Source organism: Protopterus annectens, chromosome 17.part0 (genome assembly GCF_019279795.1).
Source record: "Protopterus annectens isolate FY-2018-M chromosome 17.part0, PAN1.0, whole genome shotgun sequence".
Lineage (NCBI taxonomy): Eukaryota > Metazoa > Chordata > Ceratodontiformes > Protopteridae > Protopterus > Protopterus annectens.
The window spans coordinates 212,258,608-212,280,495 of record NC_056751.1 but is presented as its reverse complement, the minus strand read 5'-3'; positions in this window follow the sequence as shown (position 1 = coordinate 212,280,495).

Below are 21,888 nucleotides of genomic sequence, written 5' to 3'. Positions count from 1 at the left end.
TGCAGATGTCATAGAGTGAGTGGATGTTTGTGATGTTATTACAGTATGTATTGCAATTGTTTCGGGTGTGGGGGAGATGTAGGTGGGTGTACATATCAGATGCAGGTGTGTAGGAACTGCATTTATACATATTTGATATGTGTGAGGGCTTCTTCCCTATTTGAAGACCTATCCTTTAGTGGACTAATACTATGGTAACTGCAGGCTGATTCATTAACCCATTGTTAATTGGTTCCTGTATAGCATGCAGATGATGTTGGTCCTTCAATCCCTTTGGAAATACATCGGTATGTAATGAAATGTTGCTACATGAAAGCTGTCTCGTGTATTTCTGTCACAGATATTTGCACTCATTGGGGTTGTGTTGGTGACTGAACATATTTGGCTTGGGTTGCCACCTTTTCAAATGGCCATAGTGGGACATTTGCAGGACACACATCGGATTTTAGAGGCCGACACATACCCACGGTCAGTACAAAGTACAGAACTTTACATATATACCTATATAAAAGCTTATTCTTGTAGCGGTTTACTTGCTTATCCTGTTTCTTGTTACATGTAAGTATTTTAGATACAGATTACTATTTTATGCAACAATTACATTAAATATGGAACATGCCAAATATCTAGAGATTGTAGAACATTAGTATTTGTACTCATTTTGGTCAGGACACTACCGCACATAGAGGGACTGCCCCTCGCAAGGTGGGACAGGTGGTAACCCTATCTTTGGCTCATGTCCATAGCACATATTTGTAATAGTGTATAGACATATACTCTCCATATCCTTTGTTCATAACGTTCGGTCATGGCGGAATGTGTGATTGCTATGGACCATGTTATACACATATTTAAAGACTTCAACCGCTGTATATGGCATACCCATGGATTCAGGAACACACACACTTCCAACGACCACATTACCATTCCCAGACTCCCAAACCCCACAATACCAAACACTCAAACTCACAACAGTCAAACTCCTGGAACTAACACAAACACAGAACACACACACGCACACACGGACACACTGCTACCCATCACATCCAAACAAACCATCCTACACTACGTATGGCCAGGTGGCCATGCCCCCATATACCCTCCATGTGGGTGGCTGCACACCACACCTAATTTAATAATCCACCTCCTAGATAGCACAAACAGACACACGAAGCAAACCCACGCACACACATTACAGTCCTCCGGAAACACACATCACACTTAGAACACACACTTACACACACTACAGCAATCAGAAACACACTTACACACAGTACCTACCTGAACCGCAGCACCAGAAGCACTACCTAAATGTCCCTTAACATTGTGATAATAGTACTCGTGGTTCTGGTGTTTCGGTACTGTGGATTTTTGGTCTTTAAGCCTCGTGATTACGCGCGTCGGTATGCAAAGCATTCGGTATTTGGTAGTATCCTATTTATATGTACCTCCATGGTTGTGTAGATGTTGTTAACCTATCTATATATTTGCATATATATGTATATCCATATATATCAACATATATCTCTCTATCACCCTTTTTCTCTCTATATTATATATATATATATATATATATATATATATATATATATATATATAGAGAGAGAGAGAGAATACACCTTTCCTTGGGTACATGGTGGTGTATACTATTTCCCGAAGTCTGCCCTTTTGTGTTTTAACCTGTCACAATACACACCTGCCGTTGGTACATCTCAGGTAGCTTAGTGGTAGGTTATTGTGAAGATTGTATACATGGTTGCGTGTTCTACTCCTGGCATTGGTTGTTTTACCTCTCAGAGCAGGCACTATTAGTACAAGGGTAAATAACTCACATTTCAGTGGTTCTGGGCAGCTTTGCCCGTGATCTGCGTGATATTCAGCAAAGGTTAGACCTGTGTTATGCATATCAGTGTAGTCATGTTTAAACGCCGCTTACCGGCACTTACCAGCGCAAAAACCCACTAACATGTGCTTAAACGTGCTTTAATGACCTGCATCCAACATCCATTATTCGGGACATCAGAATTATATAACAGCCCTTGCAGGTCGTGGAACCGGGACCATGAACGACAGTCAGTGGCTTTACCACTGAGGCATCTGGGATATGTACAAGTGTTATGGTGTTTAGTATGTAGCGTGTACTACGGCTGTTCCTCAATACTGCAAACAAATGTGTAACTGAGTTGGTGTACATATGGATGATACCTGTTAATGGTATGTCCAAGTGAGGCTTAATGGATATGCTCCAGCTATGTGAATCCATGTCACAGTGAGCCACACACTGTAATGAGCTACATCTTGCCACAACCATAACTGGAAAATGCTGGGGTGACAGATACCTGTCATGGGTACTCCCCATGCTTTGGAACTACATCCCTGATTACATTATATGGAGCCCCTCATTAACACACTAGGGAATCCTTACAGAGTGGGTGGGGAACAGTGGTTACACCCCAGGAATCCCGCAATTGGCTCTGCTCCACAGAGGGACAGTTAGTTAATCAATGGGGTGGCAACAGCAGACACATTTTGGCTAGGCTTATGAATGGCCTCTGACAGTTAGGCATGTACCTGCCAATGTACCTAGGAACCTATACATGCAGTATCAACACATGTTGTTAGCTTAATTTACTGTTCAGCTGTTGACTTACCTTGTGCCAATAGCAGTTGTGTGTGCAATAGTTGAGGGCTGCCTATGTAGGATGCACACAGTAGACCACCTATACATGACAATTTACAGGTGGTCGTGTGTGTGTGCCATCCATGTTTACTGTGTGTGCAGGTGGAGAAGTGTGTCAGTCTGTAGGGGCCTACACTGTTAGTGTATGTGCTATACGTTCCCTCTTTGCCAAGGCATGGGCATACTGGGCAAGCCTCCGTCTGCCTACTGGGGCTGGCACAGGATGTTCGTGGTCTGAATCCCTCTGTGCCTGTGGTGCCCTTGGCAATTGCAGTGGGCTGTGAGGGCCTTCACCATTATGTCCCTGCTGCAGCTGTTTCCACAGGATCATATTATGTAGCATGGCACATACTATGAAGATGTGGGCACATGTGCCTGGAGAGTACTGCAAGGCTCCATCAGATATGTCCAAGCAACGGAACCATGATTTCAGCATCCCAAACACACACTCTATGATAATTCTGGTTTGTGCGTGTGCCTCATTATGGCGTTCTTGCATGGGTGTGAGTGCATTTCTGATGGGAGTCATCATCCACGGCTCCAGTGCATAGCCAGCATCCCCCACAAGGTGGCCATATGGGATGTCCCCCCTGACAAATACCTGGTACAGCTGTGAGGCATGACAGATGTGGGAGTCGTGGTAGCTTCCAGGGCTGCCAGCACACACATCCTTGATAATGCCCTGGGCATTGCACACAACCTGGCAGTTGATGGAGTGGTATCCTTTGTGGTTTATGTAGCGCCTACCATGCTCACCAGGTGGTGACTTGATGTGTATGTGCGTGCAGTCTATTGCATCCAGTACCTCCAGGTAGTCTGCCACATGGTGGAAGAGGCGTATATTGCTGGCCAACTCCTCCTGCGTTCAGGGGAAGTATATATGCTCATTGGCATGTGGTAACATGGCATCCAGGAACTGGTGGAGTACCCTGGATGCTGATGCCTGTGAGATCCCCATGATATCTCCAGTTGGCCTTTGAAAGATACCTGCGGCTAGTATTCTCAAGCTTACACATACCTTCATGTCCACTGGGATGGGTTCCCCTCTGTTGTTACTGGCTCTGAGGTGTGACCGGCCCAGCTCAACGATTTGCTGTATGATGCCCCTGTCCACCCTGTAATGCTCTACTATCTCCAGATCATCTAGCCCCTGGTAGGTTACCCTTGGTCTGCACACTCTTCTCCTCCTCTGGTGCCTAAGGTGGTTGTTAGCATCATCCTCCACACCACCGTCAGTCTCCAACACATGGTGGTGAATCAAAGCTATGGCAGCTCCCAACATGTACATTTTAAAAGTTCCAAATCTGTTTACACCAATGATGCAGTGTTTGGGAATACACAAGTGTGTGTGAGGTGCCTTCACACTTTATACTATTGTGCTTTGGAAGCTGATGATGTCATAGGGTGTGTATGTATAATCTGAGCTGCAGGGTATCTTACTTATGGGTTTTACCGCAGGTACTGCTATTGTGGGGCCTTTGGTGTTGAATTACACTTGGCTGCCATGGATCATCTCTTGCCCTTGCCTTCATTTTTCAAACCGATTCCCCTCCCATTGTCAGGCATGCATCCAGCAGCCTGCTTTCTTGTTTTGTACTTTCCCAACCCAGGATTGCATTGCGAAATGTGTTCTGTAGCCGATCTACTGCAGGTTTGCTTTGTTCTGCTGTGACAGTTCTCTTTTCGTTGCAATCTGGCACCTCCCCTTTCCTGTTCTGCAGGTTGCTGCTAGCAGCCTTATTAGCTACCGTCAATGGCCTACTGTGAGTTAATAGGTGTTAATTACTCAGTTATACTCCAATTACCCTGCTGCGGCATTTCCTTATTGTCTTCCTGTAACCTTCCTGTTTCAGCTGTGGTGCGCGGCGAGCGCAGCCGTTTACCGGGTTTCGAGCACATTGTCATCCGCATACACATGAGCTTTTGGTCACCTTGTGTGCTCTCAGATAAGCAAAGCTATGGCTACAGCCACACCCCTATCCTGTGGCTTGCTTAGCAACAGGCAACCTGGATTAGCAATGCTCCAATGTGCTTACAGCTATGGTGGCACACCCCTCTCCTGATGTCATGTATACCTCCAGGCCACTCCTCAGTGTTATACTGCTACGCCATGTGGTACAGCCTTAACCAGCAAGGCATTTGCGATTCAGTATTACTTGCCTCATTTGCATGACATTGACTACTAATTCCTAGTTACCACGCCGAACAGTGTCACAGACCCTTAGCAACCCTTGCACCTTGGTTGTGGTGTAGCATGCATACCATTGACTATTATGGCGAAATCATGATTTGTGTTACATTGTAGTTTTATGACATGTATATATATTTTCCTTGTGTTCCCGTTTGCGCACCCATGCACTGCAGTTGTACTTTGCGTTAGTGTGGCCATTACATTAAATGTTGTTTTTTATGTGTTGTGCCTGTTTTTTTATGCCATTGGTTGTATATTTAGCCACTGGTATATGTTAACTTTGTAATATGTAAGTTTGGTCCGCTTTCATGGCTCCGATGTTCTGTTTGAAAAAATGTAAACCGTTTTTTTTTGGTTTACATTTCTGTATGCTTATGCTACGCCTGCACCACTTCATGAATCGCTATGTACCTTCATTTGCATGCTGCACTATTGTGCATGGGGTGATTAGCATACATGCGCAGAGAGCTGCGCAGCTCTGGCGTACGCTGGTAATGCACGTGGAATCGGCTCGTACCTGAATCGTTCGGTGGCCATATTTGGCGTTAGAACACCTACGCTATGCCTGCACCAGATATGTCCAAACAACGGAACCATGATGCAAGCTTCATGAATCCCAGGGAGTGTTTGAAGGAGCAAGCACTTAAGTATATACTGTGTATTTGATGATTTAAATGCACATGCTGCAATAATTATTTTACATGCTAAGTAATTTGAGTTGTATTTCCATGCTTCCTGTTAAGGTCAAAATTATTCTTAACTTCACTGAGACTTGCCATTTGCATGTGTCTTTGAATCTCACCCACTTTTATTTCACAGTTCTTAACTTCAAGACTGGTAACTCTATTCAGCTTTTCTCAGATATTAACTGCACATTTTTTTCTGCTCTTAAATGTATCTTCTGACATATAAAGTGAGGTGAAAGTTGAAATGCAAAGAAGCAATACTTAGTGTATGTGCAAGGCTTGTTTGATTACTGTGTCACTGTTTTGTCTTAGGTCTTTCTTTTAAAGATAGAAACATTTTTACTTGTAACAATATTTTATTTCTGGTGGCATTTCTTTTCAAATGCTATTACTCAGTGTTGTCAAAGAATACATAAGAATGACTTTTATTGGCCATTTTATTTATCGGTTTGTAGTCAAGCTGCTATTGATAGCTTAGCTTCTGAAAGCATTTCATTCATTCATTCAGAAGAAGGCTCCTTAATAACGCGATTCATACAGCTGACATCTTAAGTAACATAAATGAGCCATTTCCCTTTTATAAGCCAATTGACATTAGCTAAAGGAAACAGTCAGAGACACAGGTGACACATTTTAGTTTCCTGTCTACTATAAGGATGGTCTTTGAATCCTAATTTTTGTTTTATTTATATCATGCTAGCACACAGCCTTCAGTATAAAACTAATAGTGTTTCATTCTTCTGGCTTCCATTGTACTTTGCAAAAACTAAGGATTTCATCTATCCTTCCAGATTGCCCACATTTATCTTTTGTTCTGGTTTGCTGCTGTTTAAATGTGCCTGCCAACCTAATTATTCTTTTCTATTTATCAAGCAATACATATTATCATACATGGTATGTTGTCATTATTTATTTATTACCCTGTAAATCTAATACCAGTTCTCTTTCCAGTAAGATCTACAAATATATCATGAAACATCCATTCATGATGAAAAACATTAGTATTGATATGAGGTGATCTTTTAGTTGGAACTGCATTTGAACGTATAGACTAATACATGAAACATAAAGTATATTTCCAACTTCATTGCAGCTTTAGGAGTAGGGCTGGTTGGTTAAATGTAATCCAATGACTTATTGTATATGATCTCAGGATAGATATTCTGTAGTAGCCCAAAGGAAAAAACACAAAACTTATATTAATGTCCCAGGTCAAAAAATTACAAGTGCTTTGAAAGTTGGTGCTAAAAGAATAAATATAAATATATATATATAATATATATAAACTCTGAAGATCCTGGATTTCTCAAAAAGCCACACTTTCATTTCCTGAATGGCATAATACAAATGCTTAATGATAACATGGCATTAAATCTGATGCCCTTTACAGTTTTGTCAAGGTATTAACAGCGTGTGCCTAGTGAACTGGTATAATTTAATGGTAATCAGAGAGACAGAACCATTTTGGGAGATTTGGGGCAACTTAAATTTTTGAGAAAGGTTGGTAATATAATGAGACATATTAACATTATTGGCCTTGTCCTTATTAATACAGGCAATATTGAAAAAGGCTGACTTAAGAAAGCAATGGGCATCACTCTGACACACTGTCCTCTACATTTCCTGACTGATTGGTAAAAACAGCAGTAAGGGCTTGTATGTGGCTAAAGGAACACAAGTCCTACCTTGGTGTTCAAAAATACATCAGTTAGGACTCCAGTAAAGAAACACATACACAGACAAGTGTTAAGACATGCAGTGGATGGTAAGGGAAGACCTCAGAGTTATAAATATGACAGCAGGTGTTGCAAGTCTTACTTCTGCACTGTACAAGAATTTCAGGAAAAATGTGCTATGTTTGCTGCAATGAATAACAATTTAAGAAGCCACTTATGAGAAGAAAGGATCAGAAAGCTGAAACAGTAACAAACTGATGATAAATGTGCAAAGCTATGGTGGTAAGGCCAGACAGAATGGATCTGGAGTGCATATTATGACCCTGGGGCTACATGCTTGACAAGCCTGGTGTAGACCATATGTAATTTCATATTCATCTAATAACATTTGTTCTGCCTATAAAAGAAACTGGAAATAATTTCATATGAGGTCAGCTGTGATGCAGTCCCTTAAAGAATTCTTGTTAATCTTTCACAAACTAGTAAGCTTGTGCAATGTGTTTTGGCCCAGGTATGTAAAATGTGATCTAGAACAAGTAAACTAAAGACTTATAATTAATTGCTACAGTGGGATATGCAGACTAGACCACTGACATAGACTTTATTAAGTTATAATTGCAACATTATCAATGGTGTAACAGGCAGTGTACTTGCCTTTGCTACAGAAGGTCATGTCTTCTATTCATACACCAGGTAGATGGATTGCTGACACTGTAAATCAGCATAAAGGGGGTGCTGCACTCCTGAGTGTGTCATCCTTCTAATGCAATATTAAACCAAAGCTCTGTCTGCTTGATTTGGTGGTAGTGCAAGTGGATGTAAAAGATCTCTCAATGGCTATTGAAAATGGTATGGGGAATTTCTTGATGCTCTGGCCAAATTTCCCCTAGTAGTATAAATACCACCTCAGGTCTGCTCTGAAAAGTGGCTACTAGCCTACTGGGAATAATGTGGTCAACAAATGATAGATAAATGTGAAGAGGTTTTAAGCATCTTCTAAGTCTTCTCAGAAGCTCAGTGGAAAAGCAAACTGACTGCACTTGCTATTCTTACTATTAATCGCAATTTCTGTGTCTCTTTCTCATTGTGATGAATCTTACTAAGGATTCTAAAGATAAATTTCAGAGGACTGAGTTTTCATTATTTGGTGCCTGAATACATTAGGAAGGATTTAGAGTGCTAGACTTCAAAAGAAATTATACTTGAAGTTTGGCACTACCCTAGATTTGCAGATAATTGCAAACAGTTGAGATGTCAAAAGATGATATGATGATGCTAGATGCAATTGAGAAAACCATGCCTGCTAACACAAGCATTGGGTAATTTGGGTACAATACCATGATCATATGAGCTATGATGAGAGGCATTAAGCATATAGTCAGTTGAGAGAGAGCATTAGTCTTCCTCATCAAAGTAGTTGTGACTGTGCAAATATATACAAACGTATACCTGGACATACACAGGGAAATTATGTAGAAAGATGTTTTTATATAGAGGCTACCCATAAGGAACTATTGAAAGGAAGTTGGAAGAAGCAGACTTTATCTATTGCTACTATAAAAAAGATTAAATAGCCATCATAAAAGCCATTAGATATACAACTAGAACACTTTTTAACTATTAGCCTATTATTTGAAGGAGCACAAATATCAGCTGTGGTTCAAGGGCTTCTCCTAATGCATGTGCTGCAGACTCAGATCTTCAGTTACTTTATCTGTAAAGAAGACATTGAATGAATTCTTCAGCATTTATATCAACAATACAAACAAATCATGAAAATATGGAGAGGGAAACAAATCACATAGGCATCTAAACTACAGAAGCTAGTACTTCATTAATTATTAGTCCTTTAAAGGAATGACCAAACAAGCAGCATAGATTGGCTACAAAAGAAGAACGAACATCAGCTACAAAACCAAAACACAACCAAAACTTGAAAAAACTAACAGAAATCGGCTTTGTCACCAATCCAGCATGCAAGTGACAACATTTCCTCAAAGCTTGCTGATATTAAGGACTCACTGTGTAACATAAATTCAAGACTTGATTAGTCAGAAATAGGAATCACAAACTGTGAAGACAAAATTCAGAACTTACAAAAAAATGCTACTAATCACAATGATGCTATCTCAAAGTCTACCAAAGCCAAATTTGAGGTAGATTTTGCCTCCCAGGCCAAGGACAACCACAAGCCATTCTTTAGCTATGCCTGTAACTCAAAGGCAATACAAAGTTGTGTGCAGAACTCATTGTAAATATGCTGAGCCAGAAGATATAGCAAACCTTCTGGCCAACAAATTCAGCTCCAACTTACCCCTCCCTCCCCTTTAACTTTCCATCAGGAAATACCATCAAATATAATTCCCCCTGCTATCACTAGGGAGCAGACCCTTAATGCTCTCTCTAAGGTGAAGAATACTGCATCTGTGGGTCCAGACAATATCCCAGGATGTCTTCTAAATAGCATGAAACAAACTTGCTATTTAACTGTAGCCTCCAAACAAGTTTCATGCCTCATGAATGGAGAACAGCAACAGTCATCCCTCTGCACAAAGATGGGCCATCTGCAGACCCTGGAAACTAGAGACTTATATGTCTCACTAGTCTCACATGCAAAGCAATGGAAAGAGTTATCATGGAAATGATCTATAATGACATAGGAAACCTCCAGACATGGGACCCAACCCAATTTGGTTTCATCAAGGGTGGGTCATGTCTACTCAACATGGTGGACTTCATTGCAGAGGTCACCAAAGCAATGAATGAGGGCAAAATGGTTCACACTGCCTACCTTGACCTGGCCAATCATTTGACACAATACCTCACTCAGGCATTTTTGGCAAACTTAAAAAGTTAGGTATAAACCCTTATGTCACCTGGTGGATAGCTCACAGATGGGACCCAGGAAGATAGAACTGGGGAGACCACCTCTACAAAGAGGCCAGTCACAAGCAGAGTGCCTCAGGGATCAGTCCTGGGGCCAGTCCTTTTTGGCATTTGCTTCTCTGAAGTCAAGGCGAATGTCAATTACCTCTGACTGAATAAATTTCCAGATGATTGCAAATTAGGAGTTGTCATTGAATCCCACACTGACATAAGGGCTGACACAAACAACTTGTGTCGGAGCCAAGGACTAAAACTAAATGCCAAGAAATGCATAATAGTATCCTTCAGGAAGTCATCTACCCCTGGTAACTATCATATTGACAACATACCCCTTAGAGTTGACCCAGTAGTCAGGGATTTGGGGACACATTTAGACAGTAATCTAGCCTTTGACCATGACATGTCTACAATACTGAAGAAATCATTCTATGTTGTGCAACTTATAAACAAAGGTATGGCATCTAAGTCCAAGAAAGTCATTGTTCCACTGTATTCAGCATTCATAATGCCCTCTTTGGTATGCACTTAACCAGGCATATCCAACAACTGGAACATCGACAGAGGTCCCTCACTAAAAATAATACAGGGTGTAAGTAGCATGTCCCATGCAGACCACCTCAAAGCCTTATCCCTGCCTTCTGTCTCCTACAGGCTGTTGAGGGGATATCTATGCCTGGCATAAAAGACATTGTTAGACCCCACTCTGATGTACCTCCTGCATATACACAAAACAAACAACACACCAGAATTACCCATTCTAAAGATTTAAACCTTTCCTGTGATATAAATTGAACCTGTTGAAGATACAGGTATGTATCCCAGAGACCACCCCTTCTCTGAAATAGGGTCTCCATCCATGTGAAACAGATTTCCTCCCTAACCCAATTCAAGTGTGACTTTGACAATTGGATGGGAAACAAGAGATTCATCCCTGGTTTGGCACCTATGTGGACACAGGCAGCCTGTAATGGTTCATCTCCCCTGCTTACACTTATCAAGTGTACCAGAACTTGTCAGAGATTTGGGATGCATGGCTAGGCTTAAAAAAGGCTCTTGTGGTCATTAGCCTAGTAAACACCTATGAACTTTATGAACTCGTGAACCTATAAGCTACCATAGTAGTAAAAAACAATATATGTATATACACACGTGCGCGCACACACACACACACACACACACACACACAAATATATATATATATATATATATATATATATATATATATATATATATATATATATTCTAAATTATGCAAATAACACTTAATAGTTAAAATTTAAAAGGTATTCAACAAACCCAAAAAAGGAAACTATTCCTAAATTTAGCATAGTGATCAGAAGTCCAAGTAATTTTAATAGAAGAAACCCACATGACTAACTTACAATGGCAAATCATAAAGAAAAAATAGATCAGAAGATTAATCTTAGGAGGAACTAATACTAATAGTTTAGGTTTAGAAATAATTCCTAAGAATAACTTTTCTTGCTCTATTTTAGAAAGTAATTTCAACTTAGAAGGTAGATGGTGTTATATCATCTACTACATAAACAGAACTGAATCATGGTCAAATGGGGCACTGGGCAGGGTAATGGATCAAGGCCCTCCTGCCACAGCCAGGCCCACCCACCCCCCAGGCAGCCAGGCCCGTTCTGCTCCCCCCAAGCCAGGCACCTCCACAGCATTTCTACTAATTGCTTTGCCATTTATCCCCATTTACCATAAACACTGTTCAAACTTTTTGAGTTATCTTAACAGCTCAAGTCATGCTTCAGCTTAGGAATGGACTAGCATTATAATGTGGAATGCCTCATTATGTTCACACAGTGCATCTTAGAATCTATGTTTTATAGGGAGTCCTTTGAGTTAAAGAGAACTCCATTGGAATTCAGTAAAGCTTAATGAAGATTATAATGTGCAGAATGATAACATATTTTTATGGGGTAAGTCTATCCTCACTTGCTCCTTTTTAGGTTGATGGTATTTATCCTGCTATTTTAACATCCAGTATGATGTACAGTGTTACAATTGCTTATAAATTTACAGATGTTAGGATTTATATATAGAAAGGACATGTCATAGTTGTTTGCAAAGTTTTTTGTATATGCATTTGTGATTGAGTCATTGACCACTGCATCCAATTTGAGATTTTGTTATATAGGAAATTCTTTGTGTTTATGTTTTTATTATGTTGTTATTTTATCATTTATTTGAGTCATTTTTGTAGGTTACTGTTACTGTTTCTATAAATGCTTGAGCTACATTGTCAGTTGGGCATACCTAATTGGTTGGTCAATTTTTGAATTTTTATTTAAGTACTGCTTTGGATGTGTAATAGTTTTTAGAGTCTGAAGAAGTGAACACAGAACAGGAAAGCACTTACTCAAATAAAGTATATTAAGTTTTACTGACTGTACTTTGGTGCATTTTTCATTTTTTATATTGATTCGGTTATTTGGCACCTTATATCTATTGGGGCCAGTGAGTTTGTTTGTACATCCACTTTAAAGATGTTAAAATTCTTTGAATGTCTTAGAAATAATGGAAAGAGTTGAACTTTCAAGCCCTAATAGAGTAACTGAATCTAATAGTACTAACTATACATCTTTTTTCACCATGCCACAAGACATGGTCAAAAACTGATTTTTTTTAAATCTCTAACAAACTTCTACATGTTATATTAGAATTGCACAGTAAACCCTGAACTATCACAGTCCATTCTAAAATATAACTTTTCATAAATTATGAAACAAGTGTTAATGATACCCATAAATTAAATAATTGAACTTTTAACCCACAATTACTGCAGTATGAAGACATTAGTGCAGAAATTATAAAACTATTAACAGAATTCTGTAACAATTATATTAGACAATACATTAAATTATATAGATAACAGACAGCAAAAAATAAAAATAATAGGTTTCCTCATCAGCAAAGCTTGTTACAAAAGAAAAACAAAGAATTTGAGCTTGATCTAACTAATATTGAAAGCACCATACCAGAAACATCTAAAAAGAATCAGAAGAATACAAACAACTAATAAAAGCACTTCAACACGATTTCTTTCTTTACTACAATAAACAATTTGATTCTATGAATACAAAACCCAAGCAAGCTACTCAGAATTGGCACAAACCTCACTGAAATTTCTAGCAAATATTCTAATAATTCATAAACCATCTACTTCTATTTCAGAAGTGGTAATAAATAATACAAAATTAATAAGGATAATGATATTATCTTATTCTATAGAATTGTTTCCCAACATTATGATTAATCCAAAATTCGAAAAAAATGCATTATAAATATAATCATACTTAAACCATTATTTTTTCCAACAATAAACACAATCCCTTATTTTATACACACTTCAAAATGTATGTAATACAAAAATAATATTTGGTATTTCCTAACAACAAATATTTCCAAAACGTTTGACAGAGTAAACACTCAGTTCCTCCTTATAGTAATAGAATGATTTGGATTTCCAAAACATTGTTGAATTATATAAATCAATTATATTATAACTCTATGACTCAATTAGTGATTATTTGTATATAGGTTCATAGGTTCATACTAGGCTATCTGCCCTGGGGCATTTATAAGCCTAGCCCAATTGTGTTTGGCTTACGCCACCCCTTGATTTGAGTATACTGTGCCCTTTTTAAAGTTTAGTTTACTGTGCCTCTGTCTAATAGTGACACGGAAGTAATCCCTGGGACAAAGCTACAATCCCCCATCCACTCATCAAGATTCTTCTTGAAGAGAGTCAGTGAGGTGCTCTGCCTAACATGAAATGGAATTCTATTCCAGAGTGAAGGGAGCCTCTGGGTTATGAATCTGTCCCTCCAGCATGTTCTATTTATTTCTGTGCTGAGGTTCAAGTCTCTCGAGCGCGTGGCTCTAAGGGATTTAGATTTACTGAGGTGGAGCATGTCCATTAATTCTGGGTTGGACATAGCTTTATATGTCAGGCATAGATCGCCGCGAAGTAGGCGGTATGCAACTGAGTAGAGCTGGAGTTTTTTTAACCGAGCAGCATATGGCATCTGTTTGAGTCCCTTGATCCTCCTGGTGATGTACTTTTGGGGTGTTTCTAATTGCTGCAGGTGTCGGGTAAAGTACATCCCAAAGGGGGCATTGTATTCTATGATGGGCCTGATGAGGGATGAATAAAGGGGCACGATCACCTCTCTTGATCTAGATGTGAATCCTTTCATGATGAGGTGGGCTATGTAGAAGGTCTTTCTAACCACTTTGGCAATGTGGTTGTCAAAGGAGAGATTGCTACCAACTTGGGTCCCCAGATCCCCAATTACTTTTTCTGTACTTAATGGGTTACCACCTATGTGGTAATTTGTGGGCACATTGTTTTTGCCAAAGGGTATGACTATACACTTTTTGGCATTTAGCTTTAGACCATGGCTCTGGCACCAGTTATCCGTCTCTGCGAGACCTTTTTGAAGGATGTTTGTGTCAGCTGAAGAGTTGATTATGGCGCCCAGTTTGCAGTCATCTGCGAACTTGGTGAGCCATAGTCCTCCCACGTTGGCCTGTACCTCAGAAAAGTAAATACCAAACAAGAGAGGTCCCAGGACAGAACCTTGTGGGATGCCACTTGTGACCGGTTTCGAGCCTGACATGGCTCCAGCAACTCTGACTCTGTGGGTTCTGTCTTTGAGCCAGTTTGCAACCCATCTTGTGACATAGGGGTTTATATTTAGTCTGGATAGCTTATCTATGATGCCCGAGTAGGCTATTGTGTCAAATGCCTTTGCGAGGTCTAGATAGGCTGTGTGGACTACCTTTCCTTCATCTATGGCCTTGGTGACTGTTTCAAAGAAGTCGACCAGGTTCAAAAGGCAGGATCTGCCCTTGACAAAGCCAAATTGGGTAGGATCTAGTGTCTGTAGGTCCCCAATGTCTTTGTTTATGAGTTCCATGATGATCCTCTCCATAGCCTTGCAAACTAGGCTAGTCAGGCTTATGGGGTGAGAGTTTCCAGGGTCCGTAGAGGTGCCACCTTTGTGGAGTGGGACCACTGTTGCTGTATGCCATTCTTTGGGCACATATCCTTTAGTGAGGCTGAGATTGTACAGCAGTTTTACTTGAGGGATTAGTTCTTCTTGGAGTTCATGTAGGATGCAACCCGGGATGCCATCTGGTCCCAATGGAAGCAGTGTTTTTTGCTTTGGAGAGGGCGGCCTTCACCTGAGCATCAGAGATGTTTGGGAGGCTGCACTCTGCCGGGATAGATACTTGCTCTTTTGGGGGGGAGGGGGTGGAGAAGTTTGCACTGAACCTGTCTGCCAGGATATTGGCGATGTCTTTTTTGTCATTTAGAATCAACTCAGAACAAGTCTGGGAGTTGCATCCCAGGTTCCTAACATAACTGAAAAAAGCCTTATGATTGTCTTTAGTTTCCTGTGCAATTTTTCTCTCGAAGCTGGCCTTGGAAGATTTTATGAGGGATCGTAATTTTTTGCTAGTACTGATCAGAGATGCCTTCCCTTTTAGGGATATTGCTCTATCATGTAGTAGATTCCTCCTTCTGTTGGACAGTTTATTTATGGCTGGGGTCCACCAGACTGGACGCCTGCCTTTGGATGATTGGGTCTTGATTTTGTTTGGGATAGCATGATCCATGCATTCTGGAGATGTCCGTAGAATGCGTTTATATAGGATTCTGCAGTTTGGGCCGTAGTTTTCACTGGCCCTGGGGCCTTGAAGGATTCCACTTCAGTTTTGAGAAGTGTGAAGTTCGCTTTTGAGAAGTTTTTCACTGTGGTTTTCTGGGCTGGGGGTGGGGTCGGGATGTGGATATCCAGTGAAATTAATTTATGGTCTGATCTTACCAATGAGGGATATACTTCTGGTATGGAGCATAGAGTCCCCATGTTGGTAATGATCAGGTCTAGTATGTTTTCCCCTCTTGTGAGAGTGGTGACTAGTTGTTCCATAGCATTTGAGTTTATAAATTCCAGGAACCTTTGGGCTAAGGTGCTGGAGCTTGAGTAATGCTCCCAGTCTATGTTTGGGTAGTTGAAGTCACCCAATATAATGGTGTTCGGAGAGATCTTCATGTTCTCCAATGTTTTCAGGAAAGCTGAGTGGGATTCCTGACTTTGAGAGGGTGGTCTGTAGGATGCTATAAACTGAAAAGCAGTCTTGCCCCACTGTCAGTTGCACATGGATGGTCTCCGATACTTCGTGCAATGCCACTAACCTGGAGGTGTGGATATCCTTGATAAATATGGAAACTCCCCCTCCTTTTGTGGTTCGGTCCAGGTTTTGGGGCCGAAAAGCATGATATGAGGTGTAAACTGGTAGTGCTGGGGTGCTCTCTGGAGCCTTGAACCAGGTTTCTGTCACTGCACAGATATCGATGTTCTCCATACTGAGGAGAGCTTCAAGTGCGTGCATCTTGAGGTTAAGACTTCTGGCGTTTAGCAGCATTACCCTTAGTTTCTTGTTCCTTGTGCTGTCTATGGAGGTGGGTTTGACTTTTGAGCCTTGCCTAAAAAAGGCACTATGGGGGTGGCAAGAGCCTTTGCCAATATCTGAAAGCCCAGGGGTGACAGGTGCAAGCTGTCCCTAGCGAAGCAACGTGGCTTGTCGAGCATGTCATCCCAGGCTGACAGACACTGGATCCCCTTTGAATGACATCAAAATTTTAGCCAATTGTTAAAATCGATCATTTTGTCTTTATACTGTGGCATCATTCTAGGTGACGGTAAGATGCTGCTCAAGGTCAGGGTCATACCGGCCTGGGCTACATGATCAGAGAGCTCCTCTATGTCTCTTTTCATGTAGTCCAGGGAGGTACGTTTCAGGTCATTCATGCCAGCATGTATAATGACTGAGTCATATTTGTATTTGCTTTGGAGTGACCTGAGTGCTTGCATTATGTGGCGGATCCTAGCGCCTGACAGGCAGCTCACTGTGACCTTCTCTTTATTCAGCCTGGTGAGTGGGACGTCAATGTGTCTGACAATAGAGTCACCTATTACAAGAGTATCAGGTGTGTTATTCAGCCTTAAGGGCTGTGACTGCTTGGCACACTGACTTTGTGTGCTATGTGTGGTACGTGTTTTGTTTTGGGGTAGCTTTTGCTTGGATGTCTGCTTTGGAGGTCTCTGCTGCTTAGGTAGATTTTTATTTAGATCCTCTGAGTATGTTTTTGTGTTTTTATGTGTTTGGTTCGCTGTTGTGGTGGGACTATGTGATACTGGAATTGTGTTGTGTGAGGTTACCTTCTCCTCCTGACTGGTTACACCAGTTTTGAGATGAGAGAGCTCAGCCTCCAGTTTGGCTATATGGTTGCATCTCTCACATATATTTGAACCTGTTTGGAGGAGGAGAGGGTTGTCCGTGTACATGAGACAGTTGTAACATTGCCTCAAAATTCCCAGATTCATATTATAACTCTATGACTCAATTAGTGATTATTTATATATTATCAGAGCCAGATCACTTAAATAATTGGGTAAGACAAGGATGCCCACTTTCCCCTCATTTGTTCAATAGCCACATTGAACCCCTCTTCCTCTACTTAATTGAAAAATCTTATTACAACATCCCTATATATTTGGGTTATAAAATTTCCTTTGTTGCTTTTCGAGATCTAGTTCTGCTGAATATATATGGCAAATACTGATTTATTTAAAGGATACATTCCTATAATCAACCAACTAAGCTATTATATCAACCCTAAATTTACATTTAACCAGGATGTATCTCCTAAGATCAATTTTAAAAGAATTTATACATATTCTACCTCATAATAAACCACAATCAAATGCATACAAATTAGGCATAAATAAATAATTCAGTAATAATAATCTATACTTGCCATACTAGCCTACCAAACAACCAACAATTGATTGGAATTCAAATAAAGACTTATATTATGTTGGGTTTAAAACATTCCTCCCTCAAAGATTTTATTTCCCACAATTTATGGTTATACATAATGCTTATCTTACACCTATGAATAAAGCAAATATTACCTTAATTGCTCAATATGTATAAATCCTGTGGAGAAAATAATGTGGTTATTATTCACACATTTCAGTCTTGCAAATTTCTGCAAAGCCTATGGTAAGTTCTAATAAATAAAATTGAATCAATTATTCCAGGAATTAATAGCATTGATAGGAATTTACCCCTTTTGTATTTACCATAAAATACCCATCAAGAAAAACATGTAAATATTCCAATCACTTGTTTTTCTCTTTTAAAAATTTATATTTCTTAAATTGGTTAAAGACAAAATATTGTAATTGGAACAACTTTATCTATATAGCCTATAAATATCTACAAGTGATAAAAAAATAACTGAGGTTCAACACAATAAGTGTTATTGTGTTATATCAACTAATTGGAAAACTTTAATTAAAATATTAAAGTAAGCAACAACTACCTACTGTAAATGTAACTAAAATAAATGTTTTAAGAAATCAATTTTCCACAACAATGGTTAGAAACATGTGATTTTGAAGTCCAACATTAGAAGGATTGTTTAAGTCCTTCCGTATGTAGCTAGCTGTTCGATAGTTAGGTTTGGTTGTTGTTGGTTATGGGGGAGGTGAAGTTTTTATCATTCTTGACATGTTATTGATGTTTGATTTTTGCACGTTTAATTGTCCTTTTACTGTATCATCAATTCTGTGTCATTTCTTGCTAATATTCCATGAAATTCCTTAATAAGAAATATTTTTGAAAAAATAAGAAAAGAAAATTGTTAATGGGTTGGTTAATTATGGAGTAGTAAAAGAGACAGAAATTGTCAGCATTTGAAGAATGCTGTTGTATTATTCAGTTGCTAGTGAGCAAATAAAATAAATTTATACAAAACGACTGGAAGATTGATTGGATCCTTGCCTATATATCTATATTTATATCCATCTATAGTTATATCTAATCTAGATCTATCTATATAGATATATAGATATAATTTCCTATAGTTGTTTCATATATATATCTATATATATATATATATATATATATATATATATATATATATATATATATATATATATATACCATGGATCTACTTCACATAATTGAAACCCCACATAACTGAATCCCACTACATCGAGATGAAAATAGCATAACTTCTCTTACACAAAAGATCACATCAGCAAAAACAATGCACATGAAAGGAACCACTTGACCATCATGGAGGTATGTGCCATTTTCCCCACTACAGTGCAATATTGGAGTTGGTATATTTAGTTAGAGGGGTATTGGGGACACAGCCGCCACATTGAGGAGTGTGGGGGCAAAGCCCCCCACTATGGTGGGTTTGATTTACTTCATTGAGTGCAATATGTGCATGTTGGCCAAGTGGCTCCTTTCCCAAACATTGTTTTCATTGATGTGATCTTTCATGTAGGAGAGGTTTTGCTATTTTTATCTCGATGTAGTGGTATTAGGTTATGTTGGGTTGCAATGATGTGAAGTAGACCCATATATATATATATATATATATATATATATATATATATATATATATATGTATAGGTCTACTACTAATGCCCGAAACGACGATTCCCCGACGGAAAACTCACCGACGCCAGATGACCGACAGGTAAGTGTACCGACAGGGTGATTTGCCGACAGCGGAAAGACCGACAAGGGAATGTGCGACGCGACGGTAAGTGTGCGATGGTGACGGAGTTAGGAGCGGTCAGGTAAGTGCTCGAGATTGTGGGATGTCGGGTTAGGCTGTGGGAAAGGTGAGTGTGTGTTCGTGTCGGAGGTATAGTTCGGGTAAGGTAAGTGTGTGCTAGTGAGGGACTGTAGTTTAGGGACGGGTTAAGTGAGTTAGGGTTAGGGTGCAGGTAGGTGATGTGTGCGTTAGTGTCGGAGCTTGGGCTAGGGGTGGGTTAAGTGAGTTAGGGTTAGGGTTAGGGTGCAGGTAGGTGAAGTGTGCGTTAGTGTCGGAGCTTGGGTTAGGGGTGGGTTAAGTGAGTTAGGGTTAGGGTGCAGGTAGGTGAAGTGTGCGATAGTGTCGGACCTTAGGGTTAGGGTTTGGGTCAGGGCTAGTGTGTATGCTATGTAGTGTCGCGTGTTGTTTACGTTCCGTGTGTCGGTGTAATGGTGTTCGGTGTAATGGTGTTCGGTGTTTTGCGTTGTCGGGTTTGTGTGATGTCGGTCATCTGGCGTCGGTGAGTTTTCCGTCGGGGAATCGTCGTGTCGGTAATTAGTAGTAGACCCATATATATATATATATATATAAATATGCAGGTATCCATATTATCAGGAGTACATTCATTTGTTGGTGTTTCACTGGGTGATTTGAAGTACTGGGTGCATAAATTGGACAGCATTTGTCAAAATTAATTATTCCAAGAAGGTGAAGGCAGAGGTACCAGAATAAATTTTATGCTAGTTCAGATATTGTGGTGTTTGAGGTTCCTGTGCTGCAGTTTTTCTTGTGTTTCTGGTATGTAAAATATGACAATGTATCCCAGATAGGATATGTCAATGTTATGTACACTTCCAAGACAAGTCAGTAGGATAACATTAAGCACATATATAGATAGCACAGTTTGTACTGCTGTTTACACCTCCTGTGCGAGTTATATGTATATCATCACACATAACAGTATACGCATGACTGTCACACAAGATTACATGTCAATGGAGATGAATGGTTGTGATATAAACATCACTGACCTGCTTACTGGAGAAGACAACTAGCAGGACAGTATATACACTTGGGGGGGATGTGGATGTTATGCAGATCTGCAAAATGACTTGCTTGAATGTGACTGAAATGGCAGCATACCTCACAACCAGTTATGGTGACATAAAGCAACAGACTCATTGACAACTGCTGACAGAAGCATGCACAGTCAGAAACAATTCTAAAATATTAACAATATTAATTTATAACATTGACAAAACATGTGATTTTAAGTTATTATACGAGTTCTAAAGGAACAGACGTGTACAACTGCAATGATTGCTAGTATTCTATAAAGGGAATTTACCACCCCTTTTCCAAAAATGAATGTCGTTTGGAGGTATTAGGTGGGACAGTGCTAAACGTGAAGTTTCATTCAGGGTCAATCCTAGCCATTTGAGAGGCTTGCATGACACAAAAGCCACAAGTCACACAAGCAAGGAACAAACCCATCAATGGTTAAAAATGATCTCTTTATTTAATGGGTTCAGCACAGCAAGATGTAAATGCACTTTGTACAACACCTTGAAGGGAGGTCTGCACTCTCAATTCCTAATAGGTATGCATAACAAAGAATAGTTCTGTATGGGCAACAAGATGCATATAAGCTCACTGTGCCAAATGTAAATACACTTGACTGAATCATCCCTGGCTGACACAGGTATTGGCCATAAGTATAACACTTGCAAACAACACAATATTATGAATGGATTCCTGACATACAGCTGTGTATCGCATGCATTTGCCACATGTAACAGCAATGGATATTGCCTGAAGCATTTGCAACCAATGTGTGAATTAAGAACTGGTGTGTTATAATGAATGGTATAGCAGTACGTGAGACTGATAGTAATGTAGCTACTATGCCCTTGTGCACTGAAAGAACAGCAGTGCAAAGTTGAGCATCAATAAGCAAGGAAGCTGTCACTGTGATATTGGTCACATACCAAGCAATGCATGGAGCACATTAAAATAAGTACATGTCATTCCTCAGTATGTGCCACACAATCATTGTCCCCCTGACATTGCCAGTGAAATTGTTATACTGCCATGAAATCCTGACATGCATGCATACC